Source organism: Astyanax mexicanus, chromosome 2 (genome assembly GCF_023375975.1).
Source record: "Astyanax mexicanus isolate ESR-SI-001 chromosome 2, AstMex3_surface, whole genome shotgun sequence".
In the NCBI taxonomy this organism is placed as follows: Eukaryota; Metazoa; Chordata; class Actinopteri; order Characiformes; family Acestrorhamphidae; genus Astyanax; species Astyanax mexicanus.
The window spans coordinates 3,014,122-3,035,175 of NC_064409.1; the positions used below are offsets into that span (position 1 = coordinate 3,014,122).

The 21,054-nt window shown below is 37.1% G+C and overlaps 2 protein-coding genes and 1 long non-coding RNA gene across 3 annotated transcripts in view; 2 read left to right on the plus strand and 1 right to left on the minus strand.

The window, feature by feature from the left end:
* Window positions 1–21,054, plus strand: part of LOC125799089 (uncharacterized) — a 106,830-nt gene that overhangs the window by 31,119 nt on the left and 54,657 nt on the right. The window lies entirely within an intron of this gene.
* atp2b1a (ATPase plasma membrane Ca2+ transporting 1a) overlaps window positions 1–21,054 on the minus strand; it is a 242,731-nt gene that overhangs the window by 24,824 nt on the left and 196,853 nt on the right. The gene's annotated exons all lie outside the window — the stretch shown is intronic.
* Window positions 16,701–21,054, plus strand: part of dcn (decorin) — a 41,532-nt gene continuing 37,178 nt past the window's right edge. The window contains exon 1 of the mRNA XM_007258999.4: window positions 16,701–16,868. The gene's annotated coding sequence lies outside the window, so the exon portion shown is untranslated. The remainder of the gene's footprint in view (window positions 16,869–21,054) is intronic.

Consider the following 21,054-nt stretch of genomic DNA (forward strand, 5'->3'; position numbering starts at 1 on the left):
TCCTTTATTTTTTTTCCAAAAATCATCAGTGCTCCTTATAATCCTGTGCTCCTTATATATTTATATTTTACCAGTCAGGTATTAAGGATCAGTAAAGTCACTCCACTGAAATACAGAGTTATACAGGAGTTTCAGTAAAGTTTCTCCAGCACCAAGGCTGGAGCAGTATTAGCATTAACTGCTATCCACACTAAGCGCTAGCTCTTTCACCATTCAGAGGTGAGTATTATTGGCCTGTAGCCTGCTGCTAACCCTGGCTACCACTGCTGGAGCAGCATTAGCATTAGCAGCTAACCGTGCTAGGTGCTAGCTGATTCACTATTTAGAGGTGAGTATTATTGGCCTGTAGCCTGTGTTTGGTGTGGTGCAATGGATAACACCACCACCTGCCAGTGAGCTACCATGTGGGAGACTGGGGTTCAATTCCAGGTCTGGGTGACTATGCTGTGCTACACCAATAAGAGTCCTTGGGCAAGACTCCTAACACTACATTGGCCCAACTCTGTAATAGTAATAAAAATAATTGTAAGTCGCTCTGGATAAGAGCGTCAGCTAAATGCCCTGTAATGTAATGTAATGCTAAACCCGACTAGCACTGCTGGAGCAGTATTAGCATTAGCCGCTATCCAAGCTAAGCGCCATTCAGAGATGAGTATACTCGGACTGTAGTCTGAGTGTTTAATGTGTTACAACAAGCTATGTGGGACCAATTGCTAGCTAATATCAGCCCTGGCTTACCTGAACACTCAGGGTTCCTCAGTGTAGCGCTGTCGGGTGGCATTAGCCGCTAACTGCAGCTAGCCTTAGTGGAAATCTGCAAATCTAAGCTTACTATAAATAAATGGAAGTGCTTTACTCACCCAAATAAACAGTTTTTAGGAGATGAATCTGAGTAGATGAACATACAGCGCTCAAAGAAAATGTTTTTTTTTTTTTTTTTTTTTACATATTACAGATTTGTTTACTTAACTTAGCTTAGCTTTGGATTAGAAGGAAAACATGGTGACACCTCTGTTCCCTACTAGTGTCACATAATGTGCATTATAATCCAGTGCGCCTTATGAATGAAAACAGACCAGAAAATAGACGTTAATTAATGATGTACCTTATAATCCGGTTTGCCTTTTCAGTGCAAAAAGTACAGTATGTGTAAAATTGCAGTGAATAGTCTCTTGTACTAAACTTGCTGCAACTTCACTTGGACTGCGAAGCTCCAACTGTGAGAATTCATAGCTTTTTTTAAGAATAACAGGACTTGGTTTTGTTGTTTTGTGTCGTTGGCTTCTGGCAGGCTGGTGATAGACTCTTTTCATGAGGCCAAGAGCCACTTGGTGAAGTTAGAGGGAGTAACTGGCAGCAGTTTGGTTATTTGGCAGTGAGCTATTGAGAGCGATAAATCAAAACCAGACTGAACTGGAGAGACTCGGTCCAATTATCAATCAATGAACAAGAGCCAGTCAGTTGTTCTCTTCCACAGACACTGAACATGTTAAAGTGCTTTGTCTGAAGCTGTGACTACAAATTTCCATGACTTCAACTGGACCAAAGCTGACAACTGCTGAGCATGTTATTGGAACATTAGATAATATGATATTTAAATATGAATTTAAGGTACAAAACCAATGTACTGTTTAATAGGTTGTGCTGTGCACAGCATTAAATTACATGAAACAAAGCTTGAGTCAGATAAAATTAAGGGCTTATTTTGGCTATCTATAGATGAGGGATCAACTGTGAACTCTGCAGCTTGATTTAGGGCGTGTCAGTGTGTCTTTGCTATCGTAACGACGGGAAAAGTACATATTGTGCGGCTCAAAACGTGCAAAAGGCATTTACTACTGTGTTTATTAATCATGTATGTGGTTCATTTTGAGTGTAATGTGAAATAAAACAGCATGTCACTTGTTCATCATTCCTTTTAAGAGCCAGGTGAGCTCTGACTTTGGCAGATTGCTATTTTAGTGGCGCAGCACTTCTAAGTTTCTTAGCTAAAAAAACTTACCTGCTCGTTCATGCTGTAAACTTGTGCGAGCAGGTCATTTACGAGAACAGCTTTTGTATGGCTAAGATATGATTGGGCGGCTGACTCTTGACTGTTGTCAGGGTTTTAATTAGTCAGTGGAGCTCCTGTATTTCTAGCCACCAATAAAGAAACATGCCAGATGTTTACCTGAACACACCTCACTTCCAAACCACCAGTGTAAATATATTTTTAAACTCAGATGCTATTTTAAAACAAGGCGTAAAAATAGACTGTTCCCAGGGTGAAAGAAAGAAACAAGCATTGCAATGCACCTTGTGCGGGGTGTAAAATAGGGCCAAGTGTGTCTTTGCTATCGTAATGACGGGAAAAGTATATCTTGCTCAGCTCAAAACATGCGACAAGGATGTACTACTATTTTAATAAACCATATGTAATGTGAAATAACACAATCAGTGTGTCACTTGTTCATATTCAATTTCCTGTAAGAGCCATGTGCCCTCTGACTTTGGCAGATTGTTATTTAAATGGGGCAGTGCTTCTTAGCTTCTCAACTGTTTATTGTTAAAGTAAAAGTTGGGTTTGTGCACCGCTGTTGGGTTTGTGTTCTTGTGTGTGCACCTCATTTACAGACCACCACGCCCATCAGCATAGATATATTCAGAATTATTGTTGCTATTTAAACCAGGCAGGTGGAAGGAGTGAAAATAGACTGTTGGTGGGGTGTAAGATAGCAACAAGCATTGCAACACACCTTACGCAGGGTGTAGGATAGGTCCCTAAGACTCTAGTTAGGTCATGAAAGTAAGCTGGGTGTTTATTACCCTTGTGTGGTGTTCGGGTCTGTGGGTCTGTTTTTATTTTTCATCAAATGATACTAAAAAAATATTTTTTCTAACTCAACTCATTGGCATTGGCTCATTTTTTGTGAAAAACATATATCAAAACACATTTTCGATAAACACACACTGTACACCCCCCCCCCCCCTTATTATATACATTTTATTAAAAAAACTAATAAAAAAGAGTAGCACTTTTTGAAAGAAATGTAACATAAGAAAGGTAAAAGGCAAATATTAACCATGTAAGCTGTTTATATTGCTTGCAATTTAGGTGAAGCGAGCATGTGTAAAGCATTTTAATGTAAAATTGCTTAATTTTGCTGAATTAAATACAAGTAACAAAGTAAACGAGGAACAAAAATATAAACACCACACAAGGGTTAAAAATCTACAACTAACTTCTTGCCCTGAGGAGGTCCTTCACACACAAGAACATTCAGGCTTGTGGACGGACAACAAAGTGGACGTGGGACCAGCCTGGACTCTTTTAATCACTCTCACGCTGAGGACAGGAGGACACACCGATTATAAAATCCACTTGTTTACACAGTTCGGAAATTCCTGCTAATAAAGTCGAGGCTTTGAGCCTCACAAGCTGTGCGTGAGAACAGATGGGAGAACATGAGGCTCACGACACTAAACTCTGAACAGAGAAATTTAAAGAGATGAAAATGCAGAAAAAGACGAGCGGCCGAAAGCGTGTTCATGTGTAGAGGTGACCTATAGACTTGTTCATGTTCTTGTAACAGTGTAGGATCAATATTTAGTCCCTTTGAATATGGCTTTGTTATTTAATTACTAACATTTCAGAATATGTTTACAGCAGTTTAAAGCATGTAAACCAGTCATCATTACACAAATATACAGTATAAATGCAACAAAACTCAATAATACAGCAGGTTAAGTTACTTAAACCAGTGACACTTAAACAGATATACAGTATAAATACAATCAAACAACAGTTTAATGGACTAAACCAGTCATCATTATTCAAATATACAGTATAAATGCAAATTGACTCAATTATACAGCAGTTTAATGCATTAAAATCAGTCATAATTACTCAAATATACAGTATAAAGCAGTATGAAAAAGTTTGGGCATCCCTGATCATTTTTATGATTTTGCGTTATAAATAATTGGTTGTGCGGATAAGTGTAATCAATGTAATTGATTTGTATGTTTGAATAAAATGAATAAAATAAACATTGCTGTTTTATTCTTTAAATTAGGGACAACATTCATATTCATAAAGTTTTAAGAGTTCAAAAATTAATATTTGGTGGAATAACCCTGGTTTTTATGCATTTTCATGCATTTTGGCATCATGTCCTCCTCCACCAGTCTTACACACTGCTTTTGGATAACTTTATGCTGATTTACTCCTGGTGCAAAAAAAAATTCAAGCAGTTCAGTTTGGTGGTTTGATGGTTTGTGATCATCCATCTTCCTCTTGATTATATTCCAGAGGTTTTCAATTTAGTTTAATCAAAGAAACTCATAATTGTGTCTGTATACAGTATATTGTGGTTGCAAAAAATTACTTAATTAGTGTAATAAAATAAATGAAACATATATAATGTAATGGTAGAAAGCAGCAATGGGATTTCTAGCTCAGCTTTACACGGTTACTTTTTTTAAAGTGTGAACGTTCAGGGAAATTAATGTTTTTTTTATTCCCTTTTTCATTTGACCACCACAGACTTCAAAACCAGGATTTTCCAAAGAGCTGGTTTCATTGTCCCACTAATGACATAGCTGGTGTGTTTTATTTTGCAGTAATGGTTTATCAGGCTGCTGTGTGGGACAGTCAGAGCTAAACAGTGTTGTTGCGCAAACATTGGAAAGACCAGACAGACAGATTGGAGGCAATTGTCCATTGTGAAGAAATGAAAGATAAACCAGGAGCACCGGACCAGCTGGACACAATTACTTTCCCACAGCGGTTCAGGCTCCAGATGGATTCTGACCTCTATTAAAATCCTCTTCTTTATTTTAATGCTCATAAACATTTAATCGTAGCTGTTGTTTTTTCTAGTTCTATTATTACTATGAATTACTGTACAAACCTGAATTCTTATTATTTACTGAAAACCATGAATTATGTAACAGCGTTGTTTAAATATTTATAATAACAGGACTATTGAACTACACCAACAAATACAGCGAAATTCCACATAACAGAGGAAATACGACTCTTTCACAAAGGTCATGCACCCCTAGACCAGACACAGTTGAGTCAGTATGGAAAAAAAATAAACTATTATTTAAAAAACTACAGTGTTTCCTTAGACTTTTATCGAGCTGCTGAAATGTTGAGCCCACACAGTTCATGTATCTGCATTTCAGGCCTGAAAACATTCCAAAAATACTGATATTTTACTACTATATATTTATATCTGTTATATATTTAACAATATATTACTGACGGTTTGAAGAGAGTAATGTCTGTCATCTGCTGGTGATGATCCACTGTGTTTTATTATCAAGTCTAAAGTCAGTGCAGTTTTGTTTTTCCCACAAAATCTTACAGCACTTCATATCTTACAGCTTCCCTCTGCTACTGACAACTTTTATGGAGATGCTGAAGATTTCATTTTCCAGCAGGACTTGGCACACTGCCCACTCTGCTCCGAAAACACCAATTGGTCTTAATATACAATATTCTAATTTCCTGAGACACTGATTTTTGGGTATTCATTGGCTGTAAGCCATAATAAATAATCAAGAATATAAGAAATAAACACTTAAAAAGGATCATTCTGTGTGTAATACATACAGCTCTGGAAAAAAATAAGAGAGCACTTTAAAATGATGAGTTTCTTTGATTTTACCAAATGGAAAACCTCATATATAATCAATATAATCAAGAGGAAGATGGATGATCACAAACCATCAAACCACCAAACTGAACTGCTTGAATTTTTGACATGAGAAAAGCAGCATAAAGTTATCCAAAAGCAGTGTGTAAGACTGGTGGAGGAGAACATGATGCCAAGATGCATGAAAAAAACTGTATATAAAAAAGGGTTATTCCACCAAATATTGATTTCTGAACTCTTAAAACTTTATGAATATGAACTTTTTGTTTTCTTTGTATTATTTGAGGTTTGGAAGCTCTGCTTCTTTTTTGTTATTTCAGCCATTTCTCATTTTCTGCAAATAAATGCTCTAAATGACAATATTTTTTTTTTTGGAATTTGGGAGAAATGTTGTCTGTAGTTTATAGAATAAAACAACATAAACCTATAAATAGCGAAATCAGAGACTCATTTTTTTTAACTGATTTACTGAAATTAAATAACTTTTTAATGATATTTAAAAAAAAAAATAGATTCACGTGTATCTTGGGTTTTGTGATCATATTGTTATCATGATTACATCCCTTGGTTCTAAGGGTCTCATTCATAAGAAAAAAATCAGAATACTAATTTCTTTTCTAGTCTATAGGTGTTTCCATTCTCATTCTCATATTCATGTAGTTTTTTCTTTGCCAGACTTGGGATAACATGGGATAACATTGGTTCCATCATATAGGGAATTTAATTTATTACACTTCATGAACATATTGCTCATTGCTCATGTAAGTTCTTCAACCATCTGTCTGTCTGTCTTTGTATTTCTTTCTTTCTCTCTCTGTTTTTAATGGGTGTGGAAGTTCACTTCTTAGCTCCTCTGCTCCAACGTTTAAGACTGTCCTTCACAAACAGTCGTTTCATGAACAGTCGTCCAGATGGATCTAACAGACTCCATCTCAGCTACTGTCTCCTACCCAGAAGCCCAGTCGACCCACATCTCAGCAGACCTCACTGCAGGTCAACTTACAGATCAGCAGCCCTGCCAGGACCCGGGCAGACGTAACCGCATCACTCAGCCAGTGTTGTTTACACACAGATTAAATCCAGATTGTTTGCAGTAACTGAATCAGCAGGCCAGGTTGCCGACTCACGCTGTGCAGCTAACCGCTGAGAGCTTATGGGCTCGTACAGAATGTGCTTACGTAATAAATCTGAGGAAATGGAAAGCACTGGAGTCATATTAAACTAAAGGAAAAGAGTATACCAAAACAACATTGTGTTCATCAACTGTTAGAGCCATTTCTTTTGTTTTGTTTTTAAACAAAACGAACAGTTCTGGTGGAAACAGGAGAGTTGAGGTGCACATTGAATTCTGCGTGATTTGATCAGCCGTGGTTTTATGTTTTTTGGATACAATCCGGGTTAGCACCCGAACATCCCTTTCAGACAGCTTCCTCTTACAGCATCCACAGTTAATCCTGTTGGATGTGGTTGGTCCTTCTTGGCGGTACGCTGACATTACCCTGGATACCGTGACTCTTGATGCATCACAAAGACTTGCTGTCTTGGTCACAGATGCTCCAGCAAGATGTGCACCAACAATTTGTCCTCTTTTGAACTCAGGTATGTCTCCCATAATGTTGTGTGCATTGCAATATTTAGAGCAGAACTGTGCTCTTACCCTGCTAATTGAACCTTCACACTCTGCTCTTACTGGTGCAATGTGCAATTAATGAAGATTGAACACCAGGCTGCTCCAATTTAGCCATGAAACCTCCCACACTAAAATTATTTTCAAAGTATTTTCAGTTTTATAATGACAGATGTTTTCAGTAATGACTCATAGAAGACTCCAGAAGCCGCAAGCCAGGAGCATCACAGTCTTTTGACCATCGTGTACCTTTAATAGTAATTTAACTTCATTTAAAGTAAATTAAGTTAATTTAAGTTACTGCATTATTTGGAGTGAGCCCTGGTATCAGTATCTCTAAACTGAAGGCCAAGCTCCATATAACAGGCGATGGAGACAGTCTCAGAGACAGACAGTGAAGTGGACGTCCCAAGAAGACAAAACCCCAAGAAAAAGATCCGAAGTCAAACACCAAACGAGTCAATGGAAGAATAAGCTGTTTGGCATTGGAAGAAACCATTTTTCCAATTGTACAATTTTTCCTCCATTTAAAAGAGAAATTAGCAGGCTTTCCTATGATACAAGTTCTATTACCAAGAAGTTACAACCAATAAATATCAAAACTATTAAACACAAATTTCCTTACTTGTTATATATACAGCTCTAAGGTGACTAGATGGATGATCACAAGCCATCAAACCAAGCTGAACTGCTTAAATTTTTGCATCAGTAGTAAAGCAGCATAAAGTTATCCAAAAGCAGTGTGTAAGACTGGTGGAGGAGAACATGATGCATAAAAAAACAGATAAAAAAGCAGGGTTATTCCATCAAATATTGATTTCTGAACTCTTAAAACTTTATGAATATGAACTTGTTTTATTTGCATTACTTGAGGTCTGAAAGCTCTGCATCTTTATGTAATTTCAGACATATATATATATATATTTGTTCTTTCATAGTTACTTGCTTATCAAAGGGCAAAGGGTTGCCATTTTTTTAGATATATATGAACACGTGGAATGTCCTAGTGTAATAACACAGACCTTTGCCTTAACCCTGCAGTTGAATGGAAATTATGGAGGAAGAGATATAATACATGGCAATAGGACGCAGCGACTTATTATATGTTTGTATTTTATCAGTTGATATCTTGGGAACAAAAACACACACACACACACACACACACACAAACACACATAGACACCCACATATCCACTTACATAATTGCCGGCGTGATAACAGTAATGTAATGGCAAAACCACTGCTGTCTGTAGACCTGTAATATCCATGTCAGACTTAGTTACACTATTCATTAGCCTGAAGACACGAACCACACAGCAACACTGTGGAAGTGAGCGAGTGCTGAACTTCAGGGATATTCACGGGTGTAGTCAACTCCGCAAATAATTATTTGTACCACAATGGTTAATTGTAAATTATACACACATCTCAGCACTGTCTAAAATGTTTTTACACAATTTAAACAATACCACAGCTTATTTATTTTTAAATTGTCATAAAAATATTGTTATTCGCAATGTTGCACCCAAAAGAAAGCATCACATTACAATGCTATTTAGAAGGACGATACTATAAATGTTACCAGGAACAATAAGAACCCTATTTTAGCGATCTATAATGCACTGGTCATTTGTGTTGGTGTGTATTTTTGTCGTGAGAGTGCAAAAAAATAAGCCTTGCACAGCTCAAAATGCACAAAAGACATGTATTAATCATGTATTATTTCATTCTTTATTTAGTTTATTGTTGAGTTAAAAGTCAGGTTTGTGCTCTGCAGCAGCTATAAGAAAAGACTCTGACTGTTGACTGTTGTCATGGTTTTAATCAGTCAGTGGAGCTCCTGTGTTTTCTGCTGCCAAATTGGCAACACAGCAAAAATTTACCTAAACACCGAATTTAACCTCACTTCCAGTCAGGTTAGATTAGTGTCTATCTACACCATCAGTGTATATACTCTGACTTTGACTATTTTAACAGTGCGGACACAAGGCATAAAAATAGACTGTTGATGGGGTGTAAGGTAGCAAAGAGCATCATGACATGCCTTGTGTAGGGTGTATGATAGAGCCTTAAATAATTGGACAAGCATTGTCCTGTTGAAATAGTGCACAGGAGGGCATTGAGTGGTCCAGCGAGCAGCATCACTAGTGATAGGGGGAGTCCTAATGAGTCGGTTGGGTAATTGGCCATGTAAATTGGACAGATAATGGGAAAAAAATAGAAATAAAAATAGGGTTCAGTAAAAATAGGGTAACTGGTAATAAAACTTTATTAATGCAACTTAAGGCTGCCAAAGTTGCACCCTACAAAACAACACCAAGACTTATGCTTTCTTTGTTATAACAAAGACAGGGATTTGCTGGTCATCTTCCCTTAATGTTCCCTTATTAATGCAAATTTGGTATTAAAAATTACCTCAGCCTGAAGTAAAAAGTCTACTCCACTGCGTAACACCACAGATAAACCCACATGCTTTATAGTTGGCAAAGTGTTCTTTTCATTAAAAATGCTTGTGCTGAATGTGTCCAAAGAGAGCCATAGGCAACAATTCTACACTGTTTAAATAATTTCTTCATTGTGATGGCATTCTTAAATAAATAAAAACCTTAGTTATCTATTTAAAATAAAAAATATCCCACTATTGTTACAACGCAAACAATATTCAGAACCCTTTTTTACTGAGAGTGAACATTATGAAACATTTGTGAGATGTTACGAACACTATATACTGAGACTAAGTCCTTCAACTCAGAGAAATGGAGCGAGTCAGAATAATGAAAAGCAGAACAGACTTCAAGATCAGAGAGAAACAGAAAAAAAGAAAGATAGAAAAAAAGGGCAATAAGTGCAATTGAAGGAAAGAGGGTGTGATTCTTTGCCCTCTTCTCTTCTCCCTACCTCTACCTCTCGCCCAGTCCTTTTTAAGTCTTTAAAGTGTTTTTTGGAAGCTGGGGAGTTGTTACAGACACGCTGGCAGTGGCATGACTCTACCTGTCTCTCCTCATAAAGACAGACTCTTTGACTGGCAAATGATTTTAATTCATTCTGGCGTTTGGATTTACTCTTTGCTAAAACATGCTGCGTGAATTCACAGCTGTTGGCAATACACTTTGCCTTGAGCTCTGTTTATAAATGAGTCCTTTGAAAGGATATTAAGAGATGAGTCATTGTCTCAGAAAAGGCTTGTTCAGGGTTCTTTAGATGAGAAAATTTCTCTATATACTGTAGAACAGGGGTCGGCCATTGAGGTCGTTTGAACTAAAATGAACGATAATGAAAAAAAAAAAAACTTCTCAGGTGAGCTTTTGTTTATATTCCTTCCTTGGAATGACTTAATTTTTTGTCCATTTTCTTTTTTCCACCTGTTCTTTGGCTCCCTATCTCCTTGGATTGTATTGGATTGCGACCCTGACAACACAGGTTCGATCCCGCGTGAGGAGCGGTGTGTTTATTTATTTATTTTTTCCTTTCTTCTTGGATTTACCTGCTTTGAGATCAACTGTTCTGCAATTGGGTTCAACAACCCTCTGGGCTGGAGAGCTACTAGTCTGTAACACTCCATCCCATTACACTTCATTTTGCAAAACAGATTTTTTTTTGTGGCCACAACGTAATGGCTTGGAAAATATCTGGCCAGTGGCCAAACTTAATTGATGACCCCTGCTGTGGAACCATGATATATCTAAAAAAAACATTTGATTAAATGGTTCAATTGTTTGGTTAAAAAAATATATAGATTCTCCCACACACAGCTCTGCTTGTGATCTCTAGTTTCTGGAATACAATGTCCAGAATGTACCACACACTGACAGTAGTTCCATTCCTAATCATGTGACACTGCACGCGGCACCTCCAGGAAGCTCATCACCAGAATACTCAACACCTGCTCACTGCCCTACTTAAGCTCATCAGTTCACTCCCCCTTTGTCTTATACTTTTATTAATAAAAGCATATTTTGATTTGCATCTGCATGTGTCTGAGATCTGCTCTACCATGATAGCTGCATTGTTGTTTAAATTATGCTTAAATTCATATAAACATTGTATAATAATACATTTTTCTAGATCAACTTTGAATTAACACATTATTACGAATTTGAACTAATGATTAATAGCTGTTTTTGTTCACATTTTAAGAAAATTAATTTTAAAAAATGAAGTTGCTATTCTAATGAATGCATTGGCAACATGAACTGCAATTGCTAAAAAATGGAATGGTTTCCAATTCGTATTAATTAGTGATTTATTAATGTAAAAATTCTGATAAGCTAATGATTTGCTAACATTTCTAAATTTAAATATCCATGCAGATAAATAATTGCCATGTGTGAGCATTTGTTAATATTCAAATTCTGATGAACTAATGCTTAGTTCACATTTACTGATCATTATTTAAAAATATATTAATGAAAGTTATTATAAAGTGTTATAACATTTTTCTTTGTCAGGTGATTTATTTTGCCCTTCAGTATAGCACTAAGAACAGTTCTAAACTAAGGATTTTATTGTATTTATATATTTATTTTTTTGTTTAGAGTGAACCCATATTCTGTTTTTTTTTCGCGTTGATGGCGCATATCCAATGTTTTATTCCCAATGAGGCCTGAACTCTTCATCTAAACTGTAATCATCACCAAATTTTCATTATTACATCAAATTTGAGCATTCAAGTGCTGTCTTCCTACAAACTGTGAATGTTAGAAATTACACAAAGCTGTGAAAGCAAACAGAGGCCAGCAGTTTGTCTATAGGCTAGCTCACACGCCGCATAAACAATCCGTAAAAAGGCAAATCATAGCAACAGCAGCTTTGTTTTGCTCAAATCAACACCAGGCATCTGAAATTAGACAAAAACATACTGAAATCCATCATGTGATTTTAAGCTGAGTTAAATTGCAATGCTTTGTCTTAAACACTGCACAGGGAGAGAGGAGCCACATTGCATTCAAATTATCTGGACTGGCAAGTTACTAAAACTGGAACTGCTAAACATCAGGATTACACTTGTTGTAACAAATGTTCCACTGCCTTTTGACATATGTTAGCATGAACATTGCTAGTTAGCTATGTACCGCTCCTAGCAATGTATTTTCATTAGCAAAACAGACTGCAGTTTTAAGATTTTAAGTTGAGTTAAATAGCAATGCTTTGTTTTACACGTTTTGCAGGAAGAGAGGAGATACCTTGCTTGTAAATTAGCTGTACTGGCAAGTTGCTAAAGGAGTGTTACTGCTAAACATACGGATAACCTATGTAGTAATCCTCCTATTATGTTGATTTATCAGGGACAGCAATGGTGTTCCTGGGTCAATTTGACTTGGGGCATTTTTTAATTGTCCAAAAGACTCAATTGCTAATTATTATCAATAAAGTCAATATTTAGTGCAGTGGTGTTCCTCACCAATAACAGGTAATGGTAATTAGGATAATTCACTCATTTTTCATGAAAAATTATTTAATGTTCAAACTTCTTTGTAATGTTTTACTACTTTTGAAAGACTAACATATAAAAACATTTTGTTTTGCAATTATGCAATTTTTTTTCTTTTTTCTTTTTTCAGGGGGTGGTTGTAAATATGTGAGATGAACCATTTTCATAGTATATGTTGATTAAACTAATTAAGGCAAGCAGAAGAAGTTTTATACTGATAAAATACTTTTTTCCTAGTGATTTTCCTAGATCTTCAAATTTTAAGACGAGTCACTTTGACCCGTAACATAAGAGGAGGGTTAACAAATGCTCTACTGCATTTTGACAGGTGTAAGCACCAATATTGCTAGTTAGCTATGTACCGTTCCTAACATCACTTTGTCTTGTTTTACTGATCTTCAGTTCTTGGGGGTTTTCTGCACCACTGACTGAAAATGAGTGCTGGTTATTGGCTATATAAGTGGCTAGGGTTGGAAAAATATCCCTGCCATCACATGACCATCCCACAAAGAAAATTACAGAACTTTCTAATAGCCAGTTCACACATGGGCAACTCCGTTGGGCCATTTTGAATATAGCATCATGCCTTTTGGTTTAATAAATGCACCGGCTGTCATCCAGCCCTTGATAAGCGAGTTCTTGGGGTAGACAATTGACCAATACATAATTATCTATCTGGATGATATCTTGATTTAAAGTAAAAACCTATACAACACATAGCCCACATCGTGCGAGCTCTCTGGCTTCTCCATGAAAAACACCTGTTTGTTAAAGTGTAGAAAGGTCCAATTCCAGACCTGCTGGGTTGCTGCATTCATTGGCTTCCCATCCATGCCTCTACCAAGCAGACACTGACCCAACTGCTTCAGAATAGTATCAGAATTTACAGACTGTCTATAGATGAGGTTTCTGACAAAGTGGCTCAATTTACCAGACAGATTTTGACAGACAGAGAGGGTCAATATAGACCTGGAGAACATTCTCCATTGTCTGGCCACCTCTTTTGGGTAATGCTTGGTCATAGCATGCTACAAAATTGTATTTGAGAAGGTCCTATTCAAGTACCAACATGGCTCCACTCCACCAATGTCCCCTGAACAGGAGGAAGATGAAGGGACTAACAGGATGTCTGTTGCTTGTCAAACACGGAACAGACCACAGGCATAGACCAGTGCCTTTCTTCCACCAGGGCTAGCAAGACCAAAGATCTTTTTTGGCCAAAGATCTATCCCTATGGGTTGAGTCTCAGGAATTGGTACCCTGCTACATTGAGCCATTTAAGATTTTTCACAGAATTAATGCAGCCTGTAGGCTGCCTGGTGCTGCCCCATACTTGTGTGCAACCATCAGTGGAGGTTCTGTAAGAAAGCTGTGCTTGAGGGGAGTCTTTAGTAGAGAGTTTTAGTTTAAAACATAAAATTTAAACATATTTTGCTACTTTTTGCAATGACTTTTAATATGTTTTCTTGGTTTTCTTGGGGACTACTTGAGCTTTATTGGAAACTGGAATATGTGGGAGGGAACACAAAGCTTGGTGGACCAATCACAGCTACTGGTGTGCATGTTTGCATGCCATGACTGCACCCCATAGTCTCATAGAGATTTGTGTGCATGTCAGGTTATGGCATAGGCTACTGCATAGGCTATGCATCTATGCGTAAAGTATGCAAAGGTTATGGTGTAGGTTTGACACAGAAGAATAAATTGTCACAGTGACATAAAAGCACCAAGCACATCAAAAAGGTGTTGTGTAAGAAAGTCATCTATGGTTAAAAGAACTGAACTTTTTTTAGTTATTGTTTCCTAAAGGGCTTATTACACACTTATTAAGCGCAACAAAGCTGAAGAGATTAGTGAAGATGGGTAGGAAACTTGCAGGAAAAAGCCAACAAGATATGACAGATCTGTATAGGGATTGTACTCAAAGAAAGGCATTTAAGGTCATTAAGGAAACATTAAAGCCTTTGAACTCACAATGTAAGCAACAATCAGCCAAATGGTATAGGATGCCTATATTGAGCTATTAAAAATATCTATATGAGATTATTTAAACCAAATGCAATTGTTTTTGTTTTATTTTAATAGATGTATAGAGTGACCAAAGATGAATTTCCACATTGTAGACATTAAACATATTCTATTCTATTTCATAACAAACAAGGATTTGGAAATAAGTGCAGGGGTGGCAGAATTTTTGTTCTTGACTGTATAAGGAAGGATTGAGAAATGCAGTTTACAGTCTGTGATGCTGGCTGTTCAGACTTGTGTTCTTTAAACTACTGAGTTCACATAAGCAACCATCAGAACTGCTTCAAAGCTTGATATTATACAAGGATTAGATTAAATCCATTATCCTAATCTTTCAGTCTTAGTACAAAAAAACAAAGTGGAACAAAAAGGAACAGAGAAGGGGTTTGGAGTCGGGGTTGGAGTCGGGGGTGCCGGCGGGGGGAGAGGACTGTCATAGCTTGAATGTGGGCCACGGCTTTGGTAAGTAATTTTGACTTAAAGCCAGTTTCCCCTCCCCCTTCATCTCCTTACAGCAAACAAGCAGCACCAATAATGATTCATGTCTCTCTCTCTCTTTCTTTTCCTTTTTTTGCTCTCTCTCTCTCTCTCTCTCTCTCTTTGTGTGTGTGTTTCTGTGTGTTTGGTTCTCTGAGAAACAAAAGCCCAACTGGTAGGAATGTTTCCACTACACAAAAACAGCAATAGCAGGGTGCAGAAAGATAGAAAGAAAGAGAGACACAGAAAGAGAGAGTGAAAAAGAGAGAGAGAAAGAGAGAGAGCTATATGCCATTGATTATACTTGATAACTTCATTCAAAAGCTAGCACAGGCCTGTGCAGAATAGAGTTGTTAATCTCACAATTGCACTTGAGACAGACACTAGATAAAGAGAAATGCAGACAGAGAAAGAAAAAAGTGATGGGAAAATAAGGTGAAACACAGGCAGACAGAACTGGGTTTAACATCCATCCTTTTTGTAAATTAAAAAAAAAAGGCCTGAATGAATAAACAGCTCTGGAAAAAATAAGAGACCACTTAAAACTGAACTGCTTGAATTTTTGCACCAGGAGTAAAGGTATAAAGTTATCCAAAAGCAGTGTGTAAGACTGGTGGAGGAGAACATGATGCCAAGATGCATGAAAACTGTGATTAAAAACCACCAGGGTTATTCCACCAAATATTGATTTCTGAACTCTTTATGAAAACTTTATGAATATGAACTTCTTTTCTTTGTATTATTTGAGGTCTGAAAGCTCTGCCTCTTTTTTGTTAGTTCAGACATTTCTATTCCAATCCTAATTATGGTAATATATGCCATCTAGAGCTTCTGCACATAAATGTACTGCATGGAATTGCAACTTATTTCACATTTTTTGTCAAAATTCTTCATAAAGATAGAAACCTGGTGATGGAAAGTCAAAAAAGAGGCATGAACCTACAAAGACTGAGATGGACAGATAAAGGGACAAAATGTAGATAAGAAAGAATGAATGGAAATTTAACAGAAAGAAAGGAAAGTAATCTGTTTGATCGCTTACTTTCTTTTCAAGAAAGAACGTAAGAAAGAAAGACTTGGCGATGTGTTGAATGATGTCCTGCAGTGCTATCGTTACCAGATGACACAGTTTGAAATATGGCCAATGCAGTCACACTGTTCATTCACTGACTGACTGTAGCCTTTAGCCTCTCTCTCTCTTTATCTCTCTTTCTCTCTCTTTCTTTTCCTATACGTTCTTTTTCTCTGTTCTAAATCTGAACCTATTCCTCTCTTTTACTCCTTTACTACTTTTTTACTACTCTTTTACTATTCTTTTCCTCTCGATTGACTGTTCCTTTTTTCCCTCTTCTTTCAGCTGCTTTTGGAACACTGCAGGCAGGGGGAAGTTCTCCACCAATTATCTCATTGGAGAAGGATTCAAACTCACAAACCAACCCCTCCTCCTCTTTCTCTCTCTCTTTCTCTCTCTCTCTCTCTGACTGCTGCTCTCTCGTCCCCTCCTCCCTCGCTGGAGCACACCTGCCTGCTGTTGGCTGCGAGTGTCCACACAGTGATCAGCTTTTGGCCTGCCACGCTGCAGCTCCACTCCCATCACCCTGTCTGGATTTGTGGGTGAACGTCCGTCTTTTTCTTTCCATTTTCTGCTAAAACTACACAGGTAAGAGCTGCTTTACACTCTCGACCCTATATAAACACACTCACACACACACACACACATATATACACACATTTACTTACATACATACAAACACAAACCCACCACCTCTCCATCCATCCATCCATCCATCCATCCATCCATCTACCACCTAGTCCAATCAGAAGAAAAGGCTTTAAAATGTTGAGACTTTTTGTCTTTTTGAGACCAGCAATTTGACAGGAGTAGTGCTGACTCTGATCTGAGGAACTGATTTGTGGGTAAAGATTAACATTCTTTGAAAAGTATGTGGAGCTTGGGTTATGAAGGGATTTAAAGTGGTATTTGCTTTAAACTGTTTCAACTGTGAGTACTTAATAATGGATAATCACATATATATAGCATACAGCAAATATACAGTAGGCTGTGTGGTGTGTGCATATATATGTACATGTATATGTATGTATTCTTTGTGTGCATGGATTCAAAGCTTTGGTGTGTGCATCTGTATTTTCTTTGTTTTTGATTGTGTGTGTTTGTGTGTAATCTTATAAGGGGGTGTGGTACAGCTGGGACCAGCTGATGCTGCTCATGTGTGAGATTGTGTGCATGTGTGTGTATAAGTGTGTGTGTGTATAAGTGTGTGTGTGTGTGTTTCAGAACTTGTGTGTTCATTAAAAACACATTTTTCAGCTTTTAGCCCATCTACTATTACCAATTCACTCTATACTCTATACACTTTACAGTCACAACAGTTGCAACAGACTATTACTGTGGGCAGTATGTTTATGTCTTGTACCTATCATCTGTCCTCACATGTGTGTGTTTGTGTGTGTGTGTGTGTGTGTGTGAGTGTGTGTGTTTGTGTGTGTGTGTGCTTAAGTGTGTGTGTGCTTCTGCAGAGGAAGTAATGAGTGGGAGATAAGAAACAGGAGAGATGCTCTGTTGGAAGTTGGAAAACTGCTTTAATTTTTCTCTTTTATTCCTTCTTTTTCTACACTAATTAACACTATTAACACTATTAATTTTAACATACTTTCTTTTCTGATCCTTATTATTACCTTTTTTCCCCTTAATGTTAAATTACAATAGTTGTTCTTGTGGAGAACAGTGAACAGTTATCCCTAACCTGAGGATGTGGATAAATCTTTAGAAATTTAGGATTTTAGGACTTAACTAAACCTTATTTATTGAAATTTTATATATATTTTTATTGATACATATCTAATGCTTACTTTATGTAGGCCTTCAGCTCTTTGTACATGCCCTATGTTCTGATTGGCTGTTCTGTGTATTGTCTCATTCATTCATTCATTCATTCATTCATTCAAACAGTCCTGATTGCAACACCTCTTATAACTTCACTCTGAGTGGGTGGGGCTACACATCAATAGGCTAAAAAAAGCTGCACATTTAAATCAATCAGTAAAACTGGTTGTTTTTTTTGTTTGGTTTTTTTTTACATATATGGGTGTGCCACAGAATAAATGATGATATTTTAGTAAAGTGAACTTCATTGTTTTATTCTACAAACTACAGACAACATTTCTCCCAAATACTAAGTAAAAATATTGTCATTTAATTGCAGAAACTGAAAAATGGCTAAAATAGCAAAAAAAAACATTTTAAGAGTTAAGAAATCACAGTTTGGTGTTTTTTAATCACTTAATCATAGTTTTTTTCATGCATCTTGGCATCATGTTCTCCTCCACCAACCACTGCTTTTGGATAACTTGATGCTGCTTAACTGCTTGATTTAATGGCTTGTGAACATCCATCTTCCTTTTGATTACATTTCAGAGGTTTTCAATTTGGTAAAATCAAAGAAACTCATCATTTTTAGATGGTCTATAATTTGTTTTGTCCCAGAGCTGTATATATTATCTGGGTGATTGAAAGATATGTGGTTTAGCAAAGTTTAATATAAAACTCTGTGGGCTAAATGTCTTCAGAGGGGCAAAAGAGGAGGAAGACATATGAAAGAGAGAGAGAGAGAGAGAGAGAGAGAGGAAGAGAGAGAGATGAGTACCTGGCACCCACATCTCATTAATCCCTTAATGATACTGCTTCCTTCCGACCATGGGGCAGATATGACCAAGCACTTCCCAGCAAACCCGGCCACAAAATTCCCAACTAACTGAAAACACAACCCAAGAGAGAGAAAGAGAGAAATAGAGAGAGAGAGAGAGAGAGGCTGAGAGAGGGCGGGAGGAATGAAGGGAGGGATGGGGTCCAGACAAATCCACCCCGGCTCTGGGATTTTCTCCATTTCCCAATTCCGCATGATTTCTGTCCTGGGAGAGTAAAAATTGGGAAATGCTGTTAAACACCACCACTGGGAACGTTCTGGGTCTTGACGTTTCTCCCGATGAATGTTAGCAGATTTCAGAGCCCTGTTATTCTTCTCCTCTCGCTGCAGATCATGTTACTGGCCTGTGCCACGAGTGTTCTTCTCAAGCCAGACTTCTCCATCTGGCCTGTAACTTCCAGAGGTGAAAGTCCTTTAAAACGAGCCACGCTGGACACTGGCTATCATCCTGCCTTTTTCCCCCTTCCCTCAGAATAACTGGAATATCTGAAATTTCCTTTTCTAGAGAGAATTTGCCAGAGACGTCCTGTTTATTACATTGAACTGAACAAAGGAATGCTTAATATAAAGGTCAGATGGAGGGAGGGAGGGAGGGAGGGAGGGAGGGGTGAAGAAGTCCTGTGGGCTTCAACAAAATCAGTTGGATCGGCTCGTTGGAGGCTGAACACTGCTGTGGTCAATGTGGGCATCAGCCTCACTGTCTCTCTTCTCTTTTCTCTCATGAAATTTCTCACTTTTGATGTGGCTCAAGAGTTCACATGCCTTTAAGGCCTTTAAAATGATCTTAATAAACCCTGAATGCTTTTTCTATAAAACTCTATAACTCACTGAGTGCCTGAAGAGCCTGAAGAGCATTAAGTGACCATATTGGTTTGGAATCCAAGAGGCAACCAATATAAAAGAATTACGCAAAGTCGTGTGAGAAAAGGTCTTAATTATATTCATTTATAAGTATATTGACCATTGTTTTGACTTGGGTTTAGTGGTCTGGAAATTTTCTGACCGCTGGACTGTGGGATAAACTCAGTATTGTCACCCAATAATTTTCACTTTATTATTCCCACATTTATGCAACACAGTCACATTCATGACTGTCTATCCTCAAATTCGATATAGTAATATTAAATTAATTAGGATGGCATTATAGAAGCATAAAACTGGGGTGGATTAGGTGGCTTTACATTGGTAGCATTGATTAACTTTACTTTAAAACAGCTAGAATTTGATCTTTATTAGGTTTTCTTGTTAGAACTTGGGTCTTCTAAGTTTGACTTTTAGTGGTCTGCATTTTTCTGACCACTGAATTGTTGAATAACCCCAACATTTTTAAATCAGGCTTGTTTAAGAGCATCATTTTTACTTTATTAGTCCCACATTTATGTAAATAGATGTAAATATTTATGTGGCATTCATGACTGTCTATCTAGTAAAAAATGAATTAAGATGGCATTACAGAAGCATAGAAAATGGGCCGGATTGGGGGACATTGGGAGAACTACCCAATTTATATTTGACCCCTATTAATATTATAAAATGATAATGTGAGATGCTTTTCTGTTGTTATTTTACTATTTTCCCAACTAGCAAATGTATATTTGGTAGTTGCTTTGTTAGCATTGATTAACTTTAGTTTAAAACAGCTAGAAATGTATCTTTATTCGTTTTTTTTTTTATCAGAATTTGGGTCTTTTAAGTTTGACTTTGGTTTAGTGGTCTGGAAATTTTCTGACCACTGGACTGTGGGATAAACCCAAAAATAAGTAGCACAGTGACATTCATGACTGTCTACCTTCATATTCGATAGAATAGTACATAAATTAATTAAGATGGCATTACAGGAACTTAGGGGGACATCGGGGAACTACCCAATTTAAAAGCCTAATAGCTATAGCTAGTGTGAATTAACATAATAGAACAAGGTAAATACTGTATGTTGATCTTGGTTTTTGCTTAATCAATTGGATAGTAAGTTATTAATAAGATAATATGACAATGTGAGCTGCATTTCTGTTGGTTTTTCACAATTTTCAAAACTAGCAAATGTACACTTGGAAGTTACTTTGGTTGCACTGATTGACTTTAGTTTAAAACAGCTAGAATGTTATCTTTATTTGTTTTTTT